Raw genomic sequence first — 23,206 nt, forward strand, 5'->3', positions numbered from 1 at the left:
AATATATATTCACTGAAAAAACCATTGGTTTTACATACGTTATAGTTAGGAAGTAGCATTTAAAAAACCTATGAAATTCATCGAAAAAACCATAGGTTTTACACCAGTTATAGTTACCAGGAAATTTTACTCGCATAAAACCATTGAAATTCCCACGTTATAGTTAGTTGGACTCATTATAACTTGCGCGTGCAATGCACTGCTGATGACGTCACATATTACATCACTCATGACGTGGTCAGTGACATCACTCATGACATCACTGATGACACCATCCAGTGAATGTGTGTCTTTCTGAAAAATAAATATTAGTGAGTAATGTTTAAATTTTTAAACATATGTATTAATGTTTCACTTTGTGTATAAGTGGCTGCATGGGTTGGTGAGTAGCTACATGTGTAGGTATATGGGTTATTAGATGTTTTTTTTAATATCAATATAAGTGTCTATATGTTTGGTGGGGGTGTTACTTAGCACATAGATGCATGAATGACTGACTCTCTGTTTGTATGTGTTTTGAATACAGCATATGTGCAGGACTATATGGGTGGATGAGTGTGTATATATGTATGTTAGTGAGTGAATCACTGTCTCACTAGTGTCTTTTTCTGTAACTACATATGTTTTAATCTAGTATATGTGAAAATTGATGTATATAAGTGAGTATATGTGAGAGTGAGGGGTTGTAAGAGTTCCTGTTTAAATAAGTATGTGTTTCTATAAGTGATTGTTTAAGAGAATAAGTATGTGTAATTTTCCTTAGAAGTAAAGTGGTAGTGTGTGTATAGCTGTATATGCAAATAAATGGATGTTTAATAGTTTATTTGCATGTGTGAGTATGTGTGAGAGTATCTTTTGGATGACTGTCGTTGTAAAACAGGATATATAGGTGTATCACTATATATGATGAGTGAGTATATGTATGAGTGACTACATAGAACTGTTGGTGAAAGAATGGATGTGTATATAGATGGTGGATTTAGTGAATTGGTTGTTGTAACTGGTATGGGTATCTCCATTTTTTTGAAAATTTTTGTTTCTATTTTTGAATATGTGTTTCAAGGGTTACATTACAGTGAAAAGAGGTCTGTCACTCTGTCGCAAAGATGGTGTCATCAGTGATGTCATGAGTGATGTCACTGACCACGTCATGAGAGATGTAATATGTGACGTCATCAGCAGTGCATTTCACGCGCAAGTTATAGTGAGTCCAACTAACTATAACGTGGGAATTTCAATGGTTTTATGCGAGTAAAATTTCCTGGTAACTATAACTGGTGAAAAACCTATGGTTTTTTCGATGAATTTCATAGGTTTTTTAAATGCTACTTCCTAACTATAACGTATGTAAAACCTATGGTTTTTTCAGTGAATTTCATAGGTTTTGTAAATTCTACTTCCTAACTATAACGTGTGTAAAACCTATGTTTTTTTTTGTGAATTTCATAGGTTTTGTAAATGCTACTTTCTAACTATAACGTGTGTAAAACCTATGGTTTTTTCAGTGAATTTCATTGGTTTTTAAAATGCTAATTCAGAAATATCTCGTGTATACAATCTATACTTTTGTCAATAAAGTTCTGGCAATATTTTTTTCGGAAACAAGCCGTTTTCTTCACTGTTCAAGTTGCATAGAGACTCCTTGTAAAGCGATACAGATTTAGAAAGTCTGCACCTTGCCTTTTTTTCAACGCATTAAAATTTGTCTGTAAATAAAAATAGCCTTTCTAAACTTTCGTGCACGACCCGGTGTGCGCACTCTCGGCAACAGTTCTCAATAAAATGAATAGCGCATTTCCAGGCTTTCGTGCGCGACCGACTGCACGCACCCGCCTATATATTTCGTGAAAACTTTGCAATCTGAACTTATTGAATTTCTTCATAGACCCATCAAAGAACTTATAATACGTCTAAGAGACTAAACCTAGGCTTCTTTTTTAATATTATGAAAATTTTCATTAAATGGAGCCGAATGTCTTTTTAAACTTTCGTGTGTGACTGAATGTACACACCTTGGTATTTTAAAAAAAAATATAAAAGGTTTTATACTTTAACAATTGTATGCTTGAATCGAGCTCAGAAGACAAATATAAATCCGGATATGTTTGGATTTATTCCTTTTCACGTTTTGAAACTTCGCTGAATTAGACCGCTACTTCCAAATGGCGTACGTGACCAGATACTATCACCGCGTACACGTCCTGAGACGCGCATGTGAAGTCATGTGACTTGAAAACAACACTTCCAATTGGTTCTTAGTAGTTTCTATTCTGCAATTTACACGGAGCACTCCACCCACTTCTCTCACTATCTTTTCTACTCTCAAAAGAGAACAACGTTCAACACCCTTTGGAAGACTTTGCTGAAATGGCTGCCGCCTCGCATTCATCTTCCGAATCTGAAGGAAATGAGCGACTACCTTTAAAAAGAAAAAAGGAATCTTTTATTTGGCAATTTTTCACTTATCCTGAAGAACAAAAGAAAGTAAATGCGCCAAAAGTTACCTGCACGATATGCAATTCGGTTCTCTCAAGAGGAAATCCAAGAAAAAAATATTCCTTTTCCATACATACCATGGTGCGGCATGTCAAACAAGTGCACCCTGTGGAATTTGCGAAGGCATCGACAAGAGCCCTGGCCACGCTATTACCATCAGAGGTGGCCAGCACATCTTCTGGTGGACGACCTGTATCTCCATCGAGTGCTGTGATGGACTTGAGACCATATCTTGCAAAGGTGCACATGAAATGCAACGAGTGTGGAGAAATTCTTCTGTACGGAGAGCAGAGCCTCATTCTTACTAAACTAAAAGTTGAGAGTCATAAATGCCCCGAGAAAAGATACATTTCTTCATTTCATTTTGATCCTGTGTCACACATGAAAATGTTGTTGCAAGTTAAAAAAATCAAAAACAACATAACACTTGTTTAAAAAAAAAAAAAAAAATTATTTTCAGAACTAACTCATTCTACCAAAAAGAGCTCCAGGAGCATATTATAAAGGGGGTTTATCTCCGCTTTTTTGGCTTTCATACGTGCGCGACCGTGTGCGCGCACCCGCCTATATATTTCGTGAAAACTTTGCAATTGCAACTTATTAAATTTCTTCATAGACCCATCAAAGAACTTATACTACGTCAAAGAAACTAAACCTAGGCTTCTTTTTTATTATTATGAAAATTTTCATTAAATGGAGCCGAATGTCTTTTTAAACTTTCGTGCATGACCGAATGTACACACCTTGGTATTTTTAAAAAAAAATATAAAAGGTTTTATACTTTAACAATTGTATGCTTGAATCGAGCTCAGAAGATATATTAAATCCGGATGTGTTTGGATTTACTCCTTTTCACGTTTTGAAACTTCGCTGAATTAGACCGCTACTTCCAAATGGCGTACGTGACCAGATACTATCACCGCGTACACGTCCTGAGACGCGCATGTGAAGTCATGTGACTTGAAAACAACACTTCCAATTGGTTCTTAGTATTTTCTATTCTGCAATTTACACGGAGCACTCCACCCACTTCTCTCACTATCTTTTCTACTCTCAAAAGATAACAACGTTCAACATCTTTCGAAAGACTTTCTTTTCACGCGATAATGTGAAATACTGAGATTGTTACAGGATTTTCTATCAGATATGTGTTCCCATTTCTGTTGAAGCACTAACACCGTGGAAAATTCCACCGATAGCAGTGATATTTTTAACGCCGAGCACCGGCGATTTTTATCGCTTAGAAGCCTTCCTATTATGAAGGTTTATCTCCTAAGTCTCTGATTCTCAAACTGTGCAACGCGGCTCCCCTGTGTGCCGTAATAAGGGGCTAGGGGCGCCGCGCACACTCTAGTGTGACTAACCATCCATAAATTCCACGGACATCTCTACCCTGTTATCTGCAATTGTGAACATAAAAAGGAGCTGCGCTACGCCCCTGTAAGAGGCCTCACTCCCACTGCTGCAACGGCTTGGCAGTCCTCCAGATGCACAGGAACAGCCCCTCCGATCCATTGAAGTTCTGTGTCGGTCTCAATACCACTTACGAAATGAAAATAAGCACTGAAGAATATTTATGCTGTAGCAGGAGGAGTACTACATGCTTGCAGAATGCATTCTATTACCTATAAAAACGTGAAACACCCACGCTACAATCATATCCGCCGCCCACCCCGCCCAAAATAACGACAAACCCTATGCAAATATTATAAATAAATACAACACACCAGCAAAGTAACAGGGTAAAACGTTTTATTAAATAACTATTTACATGGCAGCCTGCTGCAACATGAAAACAACACTTCCAATTGGTTCTTACTAGTTTCTATTCTGGAATTTACACGCAGCACTCCACCCACTTCTCTCACTATCTTTTCTACTTTCAAGAGAGAACAACGTCCTACATTTTTCGGAAGACTTTGGTGAAATGGCTACCGTATCTCATTCATCTTCCGAATCTGAACAAAATGATCGACTACCTTTAAGAAGAAAAAAAGAATCTTTCATCTGGCAATTTTTCACTTATCCTGAAGATCAAAAGAAAGTAAATGCACCAAAAGTAACCTGCACGATATGTGACTCGTTTCTCTCAAGAGGAAATCCAACAAAAAAATATTCCTTTTCCATACATACCATGGTGCGACATGTCAAACAAGTGCACCCTGTGCAATTTGCAGAGGCATCGACAAAAGCCCTGGCCACGCTATTACCATTAGAGGTGGCCAGCACATTTTCTGATCGACGACCTGTATCTCCATCGAGTGCAGAGATGGACTTGAGATATTTAACTATATATGGTCTATAACCTATGGTTTTTTCAGTGAATTTTCAAGGTTTTGTAAATGCTAATTCCTAACTATATATGGTCTATCACCTATGGTTTTTTCAGTGAATTAGCTCCGCTGCCCACCCCGCCCAAAATAACGACAAACCCTATGCAAATATTATAAATATATACAACACACCAACAAAGTAACAGGGTAAAACGTTTCATTAAATAACTATTTACATGGCAGCCTGCTGCAACATCGATCCAAATGCATGACACTGTTCCTGTCAAGGTAGCATAGCTGGCGGCCTAGGGGTGGAGGACCGTTGTGCAAATACCCCGGGGAGGACTCTGGATATGCTTGGTCCCTGAGATTCTTCGATGTCACTGCCTTCCACAAATGGCATAAGTCCTGGATGTTCGGTGCCATACTTGAGGGTTTGACCTAAAGACACGTCCTGCGGTGCCCTGGTCCAACCATCACATATACCTCCGCCAGGAGACGGCGTGGGGTGCACTGGAAGGGAGAGGCGGCGCGAACGAGCCTCCCCCACCTCCCCAGGTGGAGGTTTCTCAGCTACACCCCTAAAGACAAGTCCTGCGGTGCCCTGGTCCAACCATCACATATACCTGCGCCAGGAGACGGCGTGGGGTGCACTGGAAGGGAGAGGCGGCGTGAACGAGCCTCCCCCACCTCCCCAGGTGGAGGTTTCTCAGCTACACCCCAGCGCTTCACTGATCTCCTTGTCCTCAGTCAAGCATCAATAGTAAGATTTTCATAGGTGAGTGTAGGTTCATAGTTTGCCATCCACAGACTAAAAACCTGGAGTGGGAGTAAAAAAACCATAACTAGGTAAGAAGGAACGCAGAGGCTGTAGGAAGGACTCTGGATATGCTTGGTCCCTGAGATGCTTCGATGTCACTGCCTTCCACAAATGGCATAAGTCCTGGATGTTGGGTGCCATAGTTGAGGGTTTGACCTAAAGACACGTCCTGCGGTGCCCTGGTCCAACCATCACATATACCTGCACCAGGAGACGGCGTGGGGTGCACTGGAAGGGAGAGGCGGCGCGAACGAGCCTCCCCCATCTCCCCAGGTGGAGGTTTCTCAGCTACACCCCTAAAGACACGTCCTGCGGTGCCCTGGTCCAACCATCACATATACCTGCGCCAGGAGACGGCGTGGGGTGCACTGGAACGGAGAGGCGGCGCGAACGAGCCTCCCCCACCTCCCCAGGTGGAGGTTTCTCAGCTGCACCCCAGCACTTCACTCGACATAGGCGGCCGGCTCCCGGGGTCCGGCGGAACTTTTAGCCTTTTGGTGACTCTTCCATTCTGGACCTTGTCCCACAATTCGTTTGACCTGAAGACACGTCCTGCGGTGCCCTGGTCCGACCATCACATATACCTGCGCCAGGAGACGGCGTGGGGTGCACTGGAAGGGAGAGGCGGCGCGAATGAGTCTCCCCCACCTCCCCAGGTGGAGGTTTCTCAGCTGCACCCCAGCGCTTCACTCGACAAGATGAGTTGCGCCCGTTCCTGCGGCACATTGCCTCGCTCGGCCAGCTGAATTACGCCTGCTCTTGCTATTACAGCGTCTCACCCGCCATCCGGCTGAATTGCACCCACTCTTGCGGTACAGTGACAGGCGGCTGCCACGGAGCTCAGGAAATGGCGGTCAGCTCCACAGACTTGGGCCTGGCCTGCAAGGATGGCTCTGGACAACCCTGGAACTCGGACGCTTGACTGCTATGGCATGGGCCCCATTCCCAAAAGCGTCCCATCAGCCTTGAAGATTCTACAAGAGTCACCGGGGCCCCCGACTCCCGCAGAGTTCCGGTGGGGAGCTTCTGCCATGATTGCTCGCAGAATGGCCACGACGTAGCCACGGGGTGCTCTCATGCTGACGCCAGCTTCAGTCTGAAACTTCCAGAAACACTGTAGACTACCAATTCAATCAGTTCCGGTGGAGCCCCAACGACGTATCGCGTTGTTGCATAATGCGTCATGTGACACGCCGCCTTAGCGCACCCGGAAGTGCTCCGGTGCGCGAGGCGCAAAGCGCAGCTTCCCGGAAGCAATCCGGGGCGCGGCGCGGAGCGCGTAACGTAAGCATAACAGGTCATGTGACTTGTTAATAAAACTTTTCATTGGTTTAGAAATATTTTTTGTCCCAAATGATGAAAACCCCTCCTTGTTTGCTCTTGGATCCTGCCCCCTCCCCAAGTCTTGCTCGGCCAGCTGAGTTTCGCCCACTCTTGCGGCCTACGACATGGATACGCCGGGGCGTTATGGATCAGTATGAGCAAATATACACTTGGGGATTCACAAGCAACAACAAGCCTTTGTATTTGGGGCTCTAAATCAACAACAGTGACAGAGAACAGAACAGAACTAAGCACTCAGGGGCTACGTTTAAACGTAACATCATCTCCCCAGAGGTACATCACCTTACACACACATGCACTCTGATCTCCTTGGCTTCAGTCAAGCATCAATAGTATGATTTTCATAGGTGAGTCTAGGTTCATGGATTTCCATCCACAGACTAAAAGCCTGGAGTGGGAGTGAAAAAACCATAACTAAGTAAGAAGGAAGGCAGAAACAGAATCTTCCTCTGCAACACCCGGCTCTGCATCGCTACTTACTTATAAATGCAGAAAAAACTCAATTAACACAAGGGCTCTTTTCAGAGCCACCTTATATCAAAGCACTCAAACTTCTGATTTATCTCCATTTTCACACTCTTGTAAATAGGTGTGCGCGCCCGAGTGCGCGCACCCCGCAACTTTTTTCAATTTTTTTTTTTATATTTTCGCCTTTAAGGACCTTACTGCACACCCTGAAAAAACCTACGCAGCAAAACAATCTCTACCTTCTCCCCTTTCCATGTTCCAACGCTTTGAAATGAACAATATATTTACTCGCAGTGACAAAATGGCGGTCAACACTTCCTGATTTCCTTCGAATCGAACGTTAACAGACGTCACGCAGCAAAAAAAAAATTCCGCTCGCGCGCAGCCGCTTGAGTGCGCGCACCCGTCCGCGCTTATAGATACATAATTGACTTTAACTTTCATTTTCTCAGCAACTACTGAACGGATTTACACCATTCCAAAAAAAGCGTAATCTGCGAGCCGGACTCTACAGTTTTGCCAAATTTCTTATAAATCCATTCAGCCGTTCGACATGTAGCCGTGTCAGTGATGTCATTTGAGATGTCATCAGTGATGTCATCAGTGATGTCACTGACCAAGTCATGAATGATGTAATATGTGACATCATCAGCAGTGGATTGCGGGCGCGTGAGTTATAGTTAGTACAACTAACTATAACGAGGGAATTTCAATGGTTTTATACCAGTAAAATGTCCAGCTAACTATAATACCCCTGAAACGTATGTTTTTTTCAGTGAATTTCTAAGGTTTTTTAAATGCTAATTCCTAACTATAACTTTTCTGAAACCTATGGTTTTTTCAGTGAATTACTAAGGTTTTTTAAATGCTAATTCCTAACTATAACTTATCTGAAACCTGTGGTTTTTTCAGTGAATATATATATATAAATCTTTTTTTGCAGGAGTGTGTTATGCCACCATTTATTACCATTGTTAATGTGGAGTGGAGAGCAGGCATGATTCACAAGAGGCAAAGTAATAAATAACATATTATAGTCTGTACATTCACATATATGGTTTGTACCATGACTTTTTTACACATATTTACTTTAAAAGAAGGTATTTAACCAACACAGGGAAGCATTGGGTTAAATTTGAGCAGCCAGATAACACCACATTGGAGAGGTCTCCTAAATGTTAGCAGAGTATTTCCTTGTTCAAAGTCATTGGAATAGGCAATCTGCGAGGTCTTTAACAGTGTTTTCTCCGGGCATGGCTACTGTAGTATGGAATTTACCCTTTGTGCTGCAGTTATAAATGTGTGTATGTGTTTTATTAGTGCACTGCTCTAAATAACATGTTTTATTGGACTATGTTTATTTCCATTAGCATGGCATAAGTAGACACTTCAGACACACACACACTCACAGACACACACACAGAGACATATATAATTATATGTACATTTTTCTGTGTGTGTGCCGGTGTGGATACGTGGCATAGTTGGGTGCAATTTACCAAATCATGCAGAATTATTTTTATATATATTTAAAGACGCCAGCATTTTGGAGAGCCACAGGAGCCGGGATGCCGGTGTTATTGTGCACCCTTTCAAGTTTTGGACATTTGTTCTCAACCCACTGGGGTTTTTATGTTTGTTTTACAAGGCATCCCAGAGCCACTCACACGAGTAAGAAGACTCTACCACTACAAGGACCAGCAGGCAGTGCCTGCTGCCACGCCCACTGAGGCGAGTTTCACCGGAACAACAGGTGGTGTAATTAGACTCTGGGACTGCCTATAAACATTGCCCGTGACCAAGTGCTTAGGCAGCACGAAACGCGTCGGGCGTTTGAATATGGAGGACTCTGTCTTGCTTGCAGGCTGCTACCTTCATCCCCAATAAAGGCTGGATTTTACCTGTGGCTGGTGGCTTTTTTCAAAAAGGCAAAACTGTGGTGTGTATTTAATGCGGCCAGGCTTGGTCGCGAAGGAAGCCCCGCCGTGCAGCGGATCTTCGCTGGTGCTTTCAAGACGCCAGCATTTTGGAGAGCCACAGGAGCCGGGATGCGGGTGTTATTGTGCACCCTTTCAAGTTTTGGACATTTGTTCTCAACCCACTGGGGTTTTTATGTTTGTTTTACAAGGCATCCCAGAGCCACTCACACGAGTAAGAAGACTCTACCACTACAAGGACCAGCAGGCAGTGCCTGCTGCCACGCCCACTGAGGCGAGTTTCACCGGAACAACAGGTGGTGTAATTAGACTCTGGGACTGCCTATAAACATTGCCCGTGACCAAGTGCTTAGGCAGCACGAAACGCGTCGGGCGTTTGAATATGGAGGACTCTGTCTTGCTTGCAGGCTGCTACCTTCATCCCCAATAAAGGCTGGATTTTACCTGTGGCTGGTGGCTTTTTTCAAAAAGGCAAAACTGTGGTGTGTATTTAATGCGGCCAGGCTTGGTCGCGAAGGAAGCCCCGCCGTGCAGCGGATCTTCGCTGGTGCTTTCAAGACGCCAGCATTTTGGAGAGCCACAGGAGCCGGGATGCGGGTGTTATTGTGCACCCTTTCAAGTTTTGGACATTTGTTCTCAACCCACTGGGGTTTTTATGTTTGTTTTACAAGGCATCCCAGAGCCACTCACACGAGTAAGAAGACTCTACCACTACAAGGACCAGCAGGCAGTGCCTGCTGCCACGCCCACTGAGGCGAGTTTCACCGGAACAACAGGTGGTGTAATTAGACTCTGGGACTGCCTATAAACATTGCCCGTGACCAAGTGCTTAGGCAGCACGAAATGCGTCGGGCGTTTGAATATGGAGGACTCTGTCTTGCTTGCAGGCTGCTACCTTCATCCCCAATAAAGGCTGGATTTTACCTGTGGCTGGTGGCTTTTTTCAAAAAGGCAAAACTGTGGTGTGTATTTAATGCGGCCAGGCTTGGTCACGAAGGAAGCCCCGCCGTGCAGCGGATCTTCGCTGGTGCTTTTAAGACGCCAGCATTTTGGAGAGCCACAGGAGCCGGGATGCGGGTGTTATTGTGCACCCTTTCAAGTTTTGGACATTTGTTCTCAACCCACTGGGGTTTTTATGTTTGTTTTACAAGGCATCCCAGAGCCACTCACACGAGTAAGAAGACTCTACCACTACAAGGACCAGCAGACAGTGCCTGCTGCCACGCCCACTGAGGTGAGTTTCACCGGAACAACAGGTGGTGTAATTAGACTCTGGGACTGCCTATAAACATTGCCCGTGACCAAGTGCTTAGGCAGCACGAAACGCGTCGGGCGTTTGAATATGGAGGACTCTGTCTTGCTTGCAGGCTGCTACCTTCATCCCCAATAAATGCTGGATTTTACCTGTGGCTGGTGGCTTTTTTCAAAAAGGCAAAACTGTGGTGTGTATTTAATGCGGCCAGGCTTGGTCGCGAAGGAAGCCCCGCCGTGCAGCGGATCTTCGCTGGTGCTTTAAAGACGCCAGCATTTTGGAGAGCCACAGGAGCCGGGATGCGGGTGTTATTGTGCACCCTTTCAAGTTTTGGACATTTGTTCTCAACCCACTGGGGTTTTTATGTTTGTTTTACAAGGCATCCCAGAGCCACTCACACGAGTAAGAAGACTCTACCACTACAAGGACCAGCAGGCAGTGCCTGCTGCCACGCCCACTGAGGCGAGTTTCACCGGAACAACAGGTGGTGTAATTAGACTCTGGGACTGCCTATAAACATTGCCCGTGACCAAGTGCTTAGGCAGCACGAAACGCGTCGGGCGTTTGAATATGGAGGACTCTGTCTTGCTTGCAGGCTGCTACCTTCATCCCCAATAAAGGCTGGATTTTACCTGTGGCTGGTGGCTTTTTTCAAAAAGGCAAAACTGTGGTGTGTATATATATATATATATACATATATATATATACACCACCAGAAACCTTCTTAGTAGGAAGGAACAAGCCCACACAGGTTCTCAGGAAACTTCCTTTTATTGTAGCATCACAGGTTCGGCATGACCGGTTTCGGTTCCATTGCCTTCATCAAATGCCGATTTCACTCAATTTGCATGCTGTCCACTTTTAAACATAGAGTGCCCCGCTTCGATTGGTGCAGACACTCTAACAAGCAATGAAAGTCTCACGAACTCGGTGCTCCCAAAATCGGTGCTCCAAGCTCTTGCGCTGCAGGTACATTCACGTAAGTACTCCCCCCAGTGGGCCGTGTCTGCAGCTTCACTTTACCTGCCTGGATGTTTTCGTGGTGATTAAAAGCAAATCCCGGAACCTTCATCCAGCCTCCAAATCCCACAAGGCACCTCGACGCAATCTCCTTAGGTGAGTAATGATGCGCCGTTTGTGAAGTCACTAGTTTAACATCAGCATAAGCCTTTAGAGAGATGGCGGCGGTTCGGCGTACCCCAAGAGCATTGAGCAACACCAAAGTTTTTGCAACTGTTAACGCCGAACACTTTCCGGATGGGGGCTTTTAAGTGCGCGTGGCCACACACCTATGTACACCACCAGAAACCTTCTTAGTAGGAAGGAACAAGCCTACACAGGTTCTCAGGAAACTTCCTTTTATTGTAGCATCACAGGTTCGGCATGACCGGTTTCGGCTCCATTGCCTGCATCAAATGCCGATTTCACTCAATTTGCATGCTGTCCACTTTTAAACGTAGAGTGCCCCGCTTCGATTGGTGCAGACACTCTAACAAGCAGTGAAAGTCTCCCGAACTCGGTGCTCCCAAAATCGGTGCTCCAAGTTCTCGCGCTGCAGGTACATTCACGTAAGTACTCCCCCCAGTGGGCCGTGCCTGCAGCTTCATTCTACCTGCCTGGATGTTTTCGTGGTGATTAAAGGCAAATCCCGGAACCTTCATCCATCCTCCAAATCCCACAAGGCACCTCGACGCAGTCTCCTTAGGTGAGTAATGATGCGCCATTTGTGAAGTCACAAGTTTAACATCAGCATAAGCCTTTAGAGAGATGGCGGCGGTTCGGCGTACCCCAAGAGCATTGAGCAACACCAACGTTTTTGCCACTGTTACCGCTGAACACTTTCCGGATGGGGGCTTTTAAGTGCGCGTGGCCACACACCTATGTACACCACCAGAAACCTTCTTAGTAGGAAGGAACAAGCCCACACAGGTTCTCAGGAAACTTTCTTTTATTGTAGCATCACAGGTTCGGCATGACCGGTTTCGGCTCCATTGCCTTCATCAAATGCCGATTTCACTCAATTTGTATATAAAATATAACTAACAGGAAACTCTACCCGAACTTCACTTCTTTTGCGAAAGAAAGAGCGCGGACCACAAAGGCTTGATCAGCTGCAAGATTTATTGGTATTCCTTTCGCGATGCAGCGACAGCCATTGTCCCTCATATATATATATATATATATATATATATATATATATATATATATATATATATATATATATATATATAAATATATATATATATATATATATTTGTGGTACGAAAAGGAAAGACTGCACTGTCAGAGGGTTTAATTACTATATTCTTGTGAGCTTCCAGATCTTTCAGTGTATTCCTTTGATTAAATGTCAAGTTCCATTTTGGTTTGTTATTTCCCGTTGGATTCTCCCTCAATTTCCTGAGGTCAAGCATGACCCTTTCGTGAAACACATCGATCATGTCCATGGTGGTTGGTGGGACAAATTTCGAGACTGGTTTGAATGGACTTGGTTGTCGTTTTTGAGTGGTATTGAGAGAAGGTTCAAGATTGTCATGTTCCTCTTGGCTGGCTGTTGAACCTTCTACATTAAGATTTTCCATGACTGCCAAGAGCTCCACCTCATTCTCATTAATCATATTCCGATTTGATGTTGTTGGAATCTCAGATGTATTGAGGTTTTTTAACTTGAAGAATTTATGAAGTTTGATTTTCCGAACCAGTTTGAAGACATCAATTCGTATCTGCACAAACTCAAAGTTACTGGTGGGGCAAAATGTCAGTCCCAGCTGTGAAACCGTAATTTTCCGAGGGTGTCAGGACTTTAGGAGTCAGGTTAATGACAGTCAAATTTTCAGTGTCATTCTCCGATGTCGTTGGTATCATTGTAGTTGGGTGGTTTTCTTCTTCTGTTTGTTGAAGTTGCCTGCGCCTCTTTTTGGACGCGTGCCCCCCACCTCTCCTAGTGCGCCTGTGGCTGGTTCGGGCGGTCTCCCCTTCCCTCCTCTCAGCCACGCTTGCCTGACTAAATCGAATTCCTCGTGAAAATGGGGAGCCGTTGATGCACTTGATCCTGCCGCTCCTCTTGTCTCACTATCCGAGAGTTCAGCCCCTGAGACCTCCGATTCCGAGGTTGCTGGAGCTGCTGGCAGTCGTTGTTGACTTAAATGATTTTTTCTCAGGTCTCTCCCGGGAGCGTCGTATTTACAAGCTAAAGTTAAATTTCTACCTTGCTCGTAGTCTTGTTCATCCCTTTCAAATTTCTGTTGCTTACGCTGTTTAATTTTGCCCTCATAAATCTCCAATCTCTTTTTCATTGATGCTCTCAGTGCATCGTGTTCATCCTTCTCTCCCTCCTCGGCGATTTTCGTTTCAAACTCGCTAATATTGTCCAAACTTTCTTGTCTGTCAATCCAGGCAAATTTGACTAAGATAACCAGCAGACCTTTAGAAGAAGCTGCAGTGTACTCCGCCCACTCATCCAGAAGTTTCGGATTCGGGCTCTCGTATGTTGGTATGGTATAGATTCTTAGTCCCCGAGGCACTCTGTTCACATCTATGTAGTGCTGGAGCGATGTTGCCTCCCACCACTTTCTGGTCTCACGCTCGTATAGCCTTTCAAGTACTTGATACTTGGCCTTGAGTCCTTGTAGGGGCTGACTTGAAGTCCCTGCATCCACTGTTGGACGAGCACCAATTCTCGTCTTGAATATATCTGAAGCAGCGTCACGGCGGTCCGCCTCACTGTACATGGGATTCATTGATGGTTCAGAATACCGATTGTGCCACCCCCCCTCGCTGTGCTCATGAATGCTTTAAAGTCAGTTTAGGCAATATGCTCGCATGAGAATAAAATTGTTGGTCCTTACCGCATCCCTCACGCGGTATTCGATGGCTGGTCCAAGAACTCCATCAGACTCTCAGCGGTATTTGTAATGCCTTCCGATGTCTCCAAATGCTTTGAGCGGTGGTCGGGCACTCTCCAAAGGATTGCGACGCTCCAAGCTTCTGCCGTAGTCGCCGGTGCACTCAACAGCGGGTGACAGTCACGCGCCGGCAGAGACGCGTAATATATTTGTGGTACGAAAAGGAAAGACTGCACTCACGGGGGGGTCAAATCCAGGTCGGATTTATTATGCACACAAAATCAAAGGTTCAGACGCGTTTCGGTGGTACGCCTTCGTCAGTTACAGGCGGCCGCCATGACGCTTCAAAATATACAATTTTTTTTACCTCATAGAATCTCACGAGAACTGTCTCACTGAGACACCATTTTAACATCAGGCACTCTCGATATCGGCAAAAAGTAAACAAACATGTTGGGAATATCGGAGTTCAGTAAGCACTATTATGCACATGATTTAACTCTTAAACAGATTTGTACATTGCATGGATACATCCGGTTCAGGTTTAGGGAAACCAAACAATTCATTAAAAATTAAAATACATGAATACACCAAGCAAATGCTAATGGTCACAGTACTCTCGATCTGAACCAGGAAACTATTGAAGCCCTTGAATGGGCAAATCAAACAAGTTATCCAATACAAAAAACTATTATACACAATACAATCTAAGATAGTCAGGCTAGTGCTACCCAACCCCAGTGAAAATAGTGATATATATGAATATATTTCTAAGTGGTGCTCACAAATTGCATTATCAGTCAAAAAATTCTCAATTTATCTCTAGAGGCCTTAAGTCCCAGCGTGAGGTAAGAAAGAAGAAGAAAAATTCAATTAATAATTACAGTTCATTCAGTGTTTACAGGTGTACCTTCAATTCTTCTCCCATATTTAGACCCAAAGGAGTTTTAGTTGCCAAATCAATAATGTAATCTCCTGAGGCCTTTTTGTCGATCTCCTCCTCTGGAGTCTACAGCTATGTGGTCTAGACAGAAATAACTCAGGAGCTTGCGATTGCTGTTATGGTGTGTGTGGAAATGACGCGCTACTGGGTAGCTACTATCATTATTTTGTATTGCTCTATATATATACTGCTGGCGGTCGCCAGTAGGTAGTTATAGTTAGGACCTATTATTTATAGGAAATCCGCAACATTCTATTGGCAATAACGTTGGCGTCGAATGATGAATCTTCTTGAAATTTTACAAACTTTTGGCCAGCTCAGTTCCGCTCCTTCCCTGAAAGTTTGGGGGTGATTGGTGTAGCGGAGACCGAGACAAAAGGGGGGTCCAAAAACGTGTTTTCACCATGCAATTTCCCATAGGACCTTTAGCCACGGCTACAGCTCGAACGACTGAACGGAATTACACCAAATTTGGCAGAGATGTAGTCCTCAGTTCCGACTTGTGCCTTTCGCATATCTGGTGTCAATCTGTTCAGTAGTTTCTTTGAAAATTACGGTTAAAGTCATTTATATATCTATGGGCGCGGAGGATCCGTGGATTGTGTGAGGATTGGCCTTGTAGGATAGGCACACCATCCTGATCAGGCGCTCATTTCTAATTGGCTATCAAGCGGTTATAAACATTCGAAATCAGGAACTGTTGGCAGACATTTTGTGCCTCGGTAGAAGAGGGGCTGAGGAAGTCATTGAAATATGTGTGGAACCGGGGAAAAGGGGGCAGGATAGATACACCCTGACCCCCTTGGCCTGCTAAGATAGTATTTTTCTTTTTTTTAAAAAAGTCGCGGGATGGGCGAAGGATCTGTGAATTTTGCCGTCGAAAAAAAAGAAGCATGTATTTTTGAGATAGACATCAAGCCTATGTGTATAGATGTTGGGTGGCTCTAAAAAGAGCCTGTGTGTTTATTGAGAGATTTTAGTTCTTATAAGTAAGTACCGATGCAGAGTCTAAAGTTCACGAGAAAGACTCTGTTCCCTTCATCTGTAAAATGTACAGCATGTCTCTTATAGATGCCATGCATATTGAAATGCAGATTTTTGTGGAATATGGACACCATTATATAGTCTTGGAGAAAAGTACAAACAGATTTATTCACATTTTTTTCAAGCTTTCTCAATCTGTGGACAACATAGATTGGAGTAGTTACTTTGCTGCCTTTGGCATATGTTAGAATAGACAAAAGGAGTTTGGGGGAAAAGTGAAATTAAAACAGAAAAGAAATGATTGGTTGTTTGACAACATTCTACACAGAAAACTAGGGTGCATAGTTTTGTTTTTTAAAAGCATGATTCTTACTGGTTATCAGAACGTGATTGAAAATAATATTACGTAGGATTAGGAAGTATATTGAGAAGTCGAGCACACTTGCTGTTTTTTTAGCAACATTGTGTGATGAACTTTTGCATTCTTCGGGAGCCAGTATTGCTTTTTTGCATGGGTAGATGCTAATTTGTATAAGGAAATGCAATCTGCTTTGGATTTTGAAAGTGAGAATAGATTTCACTGCTCTGTCTTTCAAAATGCAAACTATGTTTGCTATGGGAAGGCGGGAGTCGTGCGAGTCCCGCTCTGTCAAAGCAAACAGCAGTATAGCGGGGGTAGGTGACGTACTATAAAAATAACATAAGGAGCTATATCTACCAATAGCCCCAATATTGTTTTACCAAAATAATCAATCAGTTGGCAGTGAAGAAAAATCAATCATTTATTAACACAAAATACTGTGGAGAGGAGCCTCTCCGTCGTCACCCAGCCGGTGCGCAGAGAAGACTTCCGGTTCATAGTCAATACACGGCATATATACCTTTCATATATACCTTTATCATGATGCATGAGATCACCGTACATGGAAAGATACTAATTGGCACTGAAGCTAAAAGGAAAGACCATATACGGCACACAAGGCTAGTTTGAAAGTCTGCTTCTACTCTTATTGGGGAGGGTCAGGAGGGGTGACTCCCTTTCGTCTCTGTGCCTGGGAGCACCGGAACGGCGCCTTCAGGAATGTGCTTATCACCTCTGAAGCCAGATGCGACCTTGGGTCTCAAGACGAGAAAGAATGGTGTGCATTGAGCTGCTTCTTATAACTCAACTAGCAGAGGCCTACTGACTACTTGGAGGACAGCACGTGACCGCTGCTGAATCTAATGTGTGTACAAACAAAATGGTGTCTGTCTGGTTTTCGGTTTGTGTTTAAGGAATACAGAAAAACAACGGGTAAAGGAATTCCCTATCAACTTAACTAGGTAGATAAAAGCTATGGTGAATAATGGAGATTACACATACAGATAGATACATCATGCTAACAAAAGATTACTGTGATTAGAGGAAAATCAATTCTATCCCTCATAGGCACCCGGGGACACTGCAGGAGCCGGTTATAGTAGTTTCTAGGGCCCTCGAGGTCACCAGGCGGAGGGCCACGCAGTCTGCCTCCCGTAAAACACAAATTCCTGGGGGTGGTGATTCCCGGAGCTTGCGGGGGTTTGTTGAGGCTCACAGACTTGTAATTTTGTTGGGGGGGGGTTAGATGCAAAAGTGGTGCAATGGGGTTGTGAATCTGATACAGAGTGTTTTGTTTTACTTTGCTTTCCTTTCTGTCATGTAGAGGACCCAGGGTAAATATAACAGTTTCTGTACAGCCAGTAACTTTTAACCGTACCCCGAAACGGCTTTCTGCCTGTTACTATAGTAACAGTTCATGGAATACTTATGTGAGCACAGAGGGTATAAGTTCACCACACTATGTTGCTAATGGCGTTGTACTTTTTATTACTTTGCATTGGAACCGTAAGATGTAGCTATACACTCTGGTAAAGATCTGGTGGAGAGCCTCAGAATTATACTTCAAATTATAAATATCATTTCTATTGTGGACTGCTACTCCCACAAACAAAAAAAGACGTACATACTTTTTTGATTAACTTTTATTAAAACAATAAATAACTGGAAGTATAACTAAATGATAACAATACAATAAATAACTAGAACCATAACTTTAACAAAACAATACAACAAACAACATATAATCTGGACTCCAATAGAAGTAATGTAGTTAATCTGCAAAACAAAAGAGAAAATTAGTGTTTAAAATTAGATCGATGTGACTAAACGAGGTCACACATTACAAGTCAAAGTAACACTTGATGATATTTTCTATTTTTTTTATTGTGTGCAGTGTACCTGATAGATTTCACTAATCTTATAGACTTGCGTTCAAACGGTGTCTGTATAGAAGTAGCTAGTGCGTCATATTTATATTAAAGATGAAGAGGTCTTTAAAATGATTCACAAATGAGACAGAATTAGGTGAGAGATGAAGTCATTATGCAGCACAATATTTTTTAGGCCTTATTTACAAACATCTTGTGCCACTTGTGTGTTACTTTTCTTATGCTGAAAGTGACGCAAAAAAGGCGCAAGGAGTTTGTAAATAAGCTCTTTTATTTCTAATGCATTTAATTGGAAGTATTGAATATCTAGGCCGCTCTGCTTACCTTGTGTAAACACTGTGGCCAACAGAGTTCACAACTTGAACTCCGCTTTGGTTTGCTACTTGCCGGATAAGCAAGACTGCTTTCAAGAGGAGACCCCAATAAAGAGTACTGGTTTGGAACTGCAAGTATGAGGAAGGACTTGCAGGCTGAGAATCCGGTCAACTTTGGAAGGGAAGAGTTAAGGATATTGAGAGAGGCTCCTCCTGCTTCATGAGAAGGCCAAGTACTAGTGGAGCAACACCGTCAACCTCTACTGCACAGCCTAATATTCGTTCCCAATTTGTAACCCTTTAAGAGAAAAAGTAAAAAGGTTGGGAGCTTTGTATGCCATCCTAATACCTAATCATCCATTAGTTATACAGATATCCACTCTGTATCAAACTTATCCGTACAAGTGTGAATTGGACATTATCTGAAACAAAAACCCTTCAAGTACTTATATCTGTTACTTTTTAACTTCGTCGACTACTCATATTGAGAGTATTTACCTTAACGTTATCCGTTAAAAATTTGTGAATCTGCATGGTTCAGATAACTAATAAATGCCATATTTGAGACATCGGTGTAATCAGCTGGAAGAGGAGGATATACTTTTTTTCAACCTCGGCAATTTGCTGATGATTTATGTAACATTCTGCAAACTGAAAAAAGAGTTAAAAATGTATATGTTGTACATATGTCCAAAATTAATTTTAATGTACATAAAAACATTTGTTCTCAATAGGATTGGGGTTAAAAAGCAATCATCAGAGGTTATATTTGGCAAGCAAAATAACAAATAGCATTGCATTATATAAATGTTAGGCCGAGATTGGTCACTCACTTCATTTACAAACTCCTGGCCTTGATCTGATAGCATATGGAGAGCAGTCAGTGGATCTGGTATGTCGAGTAGCTGACCACCATCTGGTATAGTGCATGGCCAGGAATATTCAGCTTGTGGAGACCAGTACGTCTCATGGTTGAGATATCTGTATAATGGAATAGAACAGGGGACAAATCAAGTTTAAGGTTATTAAAAAACTTGGAGAGCATGCTAAAATACAACATTGGCCTATCGATTACATGTGCAGTGCATGGGGAGGAAGTAGCACGTGGCGCACTACTTTAAAAAACTTAAAGGCGGCAGGATTAAGTGATTTGTCCAGAAACATTGCCTACCAGGGCAAGATATTGGAGGTATAAGAGCTGGAAACCGTGCTAAAATACAGCATTGCTGAAAACATTACTTTTGCAATGCATGGGGCACGTGACGCACTACTTACACAAGAAAAACTACATCGCATTAAGTTGAACAGCACGTAGCACACTGCTGCGGGAACGGCCACGTGGCGCTTGGCAAATTAAAGAAACGTGGCAGGATTAACTGATTTGCACAGAAAAAAGGATAGCAAATCAAGTTTAACGTTATTAAAAAACATGGAGAGCTTGCTAAAATACAACATTGACCAATCGATTACATGTGCATTGCATGAGAAGGAAACAGCACGTGGCGCACTACTTACAAAATTAAAGACGGCAGGATTAAGTGATTTGCCTAGAAACATCGCCTACCAATGTAAGATATTGGAGGTATAAGAGCTGGAAACTGTGCTAAAATACACTATTACTGAAAACATTACTTTTGCAATGCATTGGGCACGTGACGCACTACTTACACGAGAAGAACTACATCACATTAAGTTGAACAGCACGTAGCACACTGATGCGGGAAGTGCCAACGTGGTGCTTGGCAAATTAAAGAAACATGGCAGGATTAACTGATTTGCACCGAACAAAGGATAAGAAACCAAGTTTAACGTTATTAAAAAACATGGAGAGCGTGCTAAAATACAACATTGGCCAATCGATTACATGTGCACTGCATGGGGAGAAAGCAGCACGTGGCACACTACTTACAAACTTGATGGCAGCAGGATTAAGTGATTTGCTCAGAAACAAAAGTTACGAAGTCAACTTTAACGATATAAAAAAGTAGGAAAGCGCGCTTAAAAACAACATTGTCAAATCAAACAAAAATTTGCATTTACGCGGTATTTAAAGATCATTCAGATTAATTAATTTCATTATTCTAAAAAAAAGTGCTCACCTACGAAGAAGTGGATATGAACACTATCAATGGCTGTGACTGCGGAATAGGAAAAGTTCGAGAAGGTTGGCAGGTTATAAATGTTTTGCAGAAGGATGATTGGTTGAGCATGATGTCACTTGGTGTGAGAGCTGTGATTGGGCATGTTGTAATTCAACATGCGCAAATAAAATGAAATACGTTAGGGATACATAGCCAGACGATGGGACGTATTGGGCGCATACGTAATATTAACACGGATGCACTACCACAAACGGGCATGCGCAAAGTGAAGGCAACTCCTAGGTGGTACATACACAGATGGACTTCGGATGTCGATAGAACACTGGCTCCCACAGGAGGCGGGGAGCCGGTGGGACAGTGGAGGAATTGAAGACCCTCGCATGGTCCCCAATGGTGACGGCCATAATAAATAAAAAAATAAAGGCCGTTTTCGGGGAATGGGGTCCCCGGGGCCTTGAAGTGGCTTCAGTAGAGGGGCTATACAGCCCTCCTCCATAAAATAATAATATATAATTACCCATGCCCCTGGGGTGGGGACCTCTGTGCCCGAGATTGACCACGGGAGGGGGGCCACGCGGCCCCCTTCCATAAAAAAAATTGAATACGGATAGTCCACTTATTGTCATCGTACCAATGGAGATAGTATGTTCCTCATCCATAGCAGTATACACCATCTGTTCTTGTCTGTTAGCATACCACTTTTTCAATTTGAGTTTACGAGTAAAAAAGAATAAATCAATCCTATTATCTGTATAATTAAAACTTCTAGTAGGGCAAAAAGTCAATCCAAGAGAAAGTATATCAACTTGTTCCTTAGTCAATAAAATATTAGAAAGGTTCAATACCGTGAGAGTGTCCTTCATTTTGTTGCCGTTTTGCCTCTTGTGGTCATTCCCATGAAGCTTTGAATATTTCCTTGCTGCTTTGCGCCCTGCTTGGCGCCTCTGCCTCCTCGACCTCGACCTCTTACCGCTTGTCTGAATAAATGTTGGCATGTGTTGGGCACAGATGACACTTTGGAGAAACACATTGAGAGCTATCCCAGTATTACATTCAGACGATGCCCAGTATTAAAAGATGTGCTTTGTAGTAGTACCCTGTTACCTGAGAAAGAATGGAGATCCAATATCCAGGGATTTTTTAGGTGGACTTCCTGCAAGGCGTGTAGAAACAGTCCCAATTGTAAACAGATTACTCTATCTAAAACATTGAAACCTTTTGTTATTATGAAACATTTGAATTGTAAATCAGATTTTTGCGTATATGCAGTGATATGCCCTTGCCAATTGATATATATTGGCAGTACTATCAACCAAGTCAAACTGCGCATCTTAGAGCATATGCGAGCGATTACAAATGAGGATAAACAATATCCTATCGCTCGCCATTGCAAAGAGTACCATAAGAAGAATACCAACTTGCTAAGATATTGCGCTCTAGACAGAATTCAGATTTCAGAACGTGGTGGAAATAGGATTCAGGAGTTGCACAGATTGGAGGCACGTTTGATAATTAAGTACGAGACCATGCACCCGGGGGGCATTAATAAAGATGAGAAGCTATCAGTTCATCTCGGCTGAGATGTATTTCAACTTGACCTCTGAATCAGATTGAATTGGATTTTAAGTATTTTCGAGTGTTGCCTCTCAAATTTGTATATTTGATATGTTTTTAAAAATTTTGGTACAAGACCATTTTATTGATGTGCACATTTGATTTATTTTGTAGGAGACGGAGCTCATGCCCTGTTGTGAAGAAGTCCAGATAAAGCCACTTGAAATGGGGATGGATAATGAACTGAAATATTTTTGGGGATGGTCAGCCCACTTGGGCAGAATTGTTGAGCTGATTAATGAATTGTTGATTTGGAGTATTTACCCACTGGGGTTAAATTGCTCCATTAACACTCGATTTTCACTTTGTGCATTAAGCCATTTTTTTTATCATGAAGGATTTGATTAAGAGATGTGTGACCGGTTATTTTTGTTTTACATTATAATCTGGTATCAGAGTCTGTAGAGTGTTTGAGTTAATCCTGGCACTTGACCATGTTTGAAATCAGCATTAAGAGACTATGCTTAACTACTTTAAAAGGAACCCTTAAAAAATGGTGGCTTGGTTAGTCTCACGTACGGGGCAGCAATGTAGTCCTTTGTTTGTATCATGTATTTTTGTGCA

This window comes from Lissotriton helveticus, chromosome 1_1 (genome assembly GCF_964261635.1).
Source record: "Lissotriton helveticus chromosome 1_1, aLisHel1.1, whole genome shotgun sequence".
Classification (NCBI taxonomy): Eukaryota; Metazoa; Chordata; class Amphibia; order Caudata; family Salamandridae; genus Lissotriton; species Lissotriton helveticus.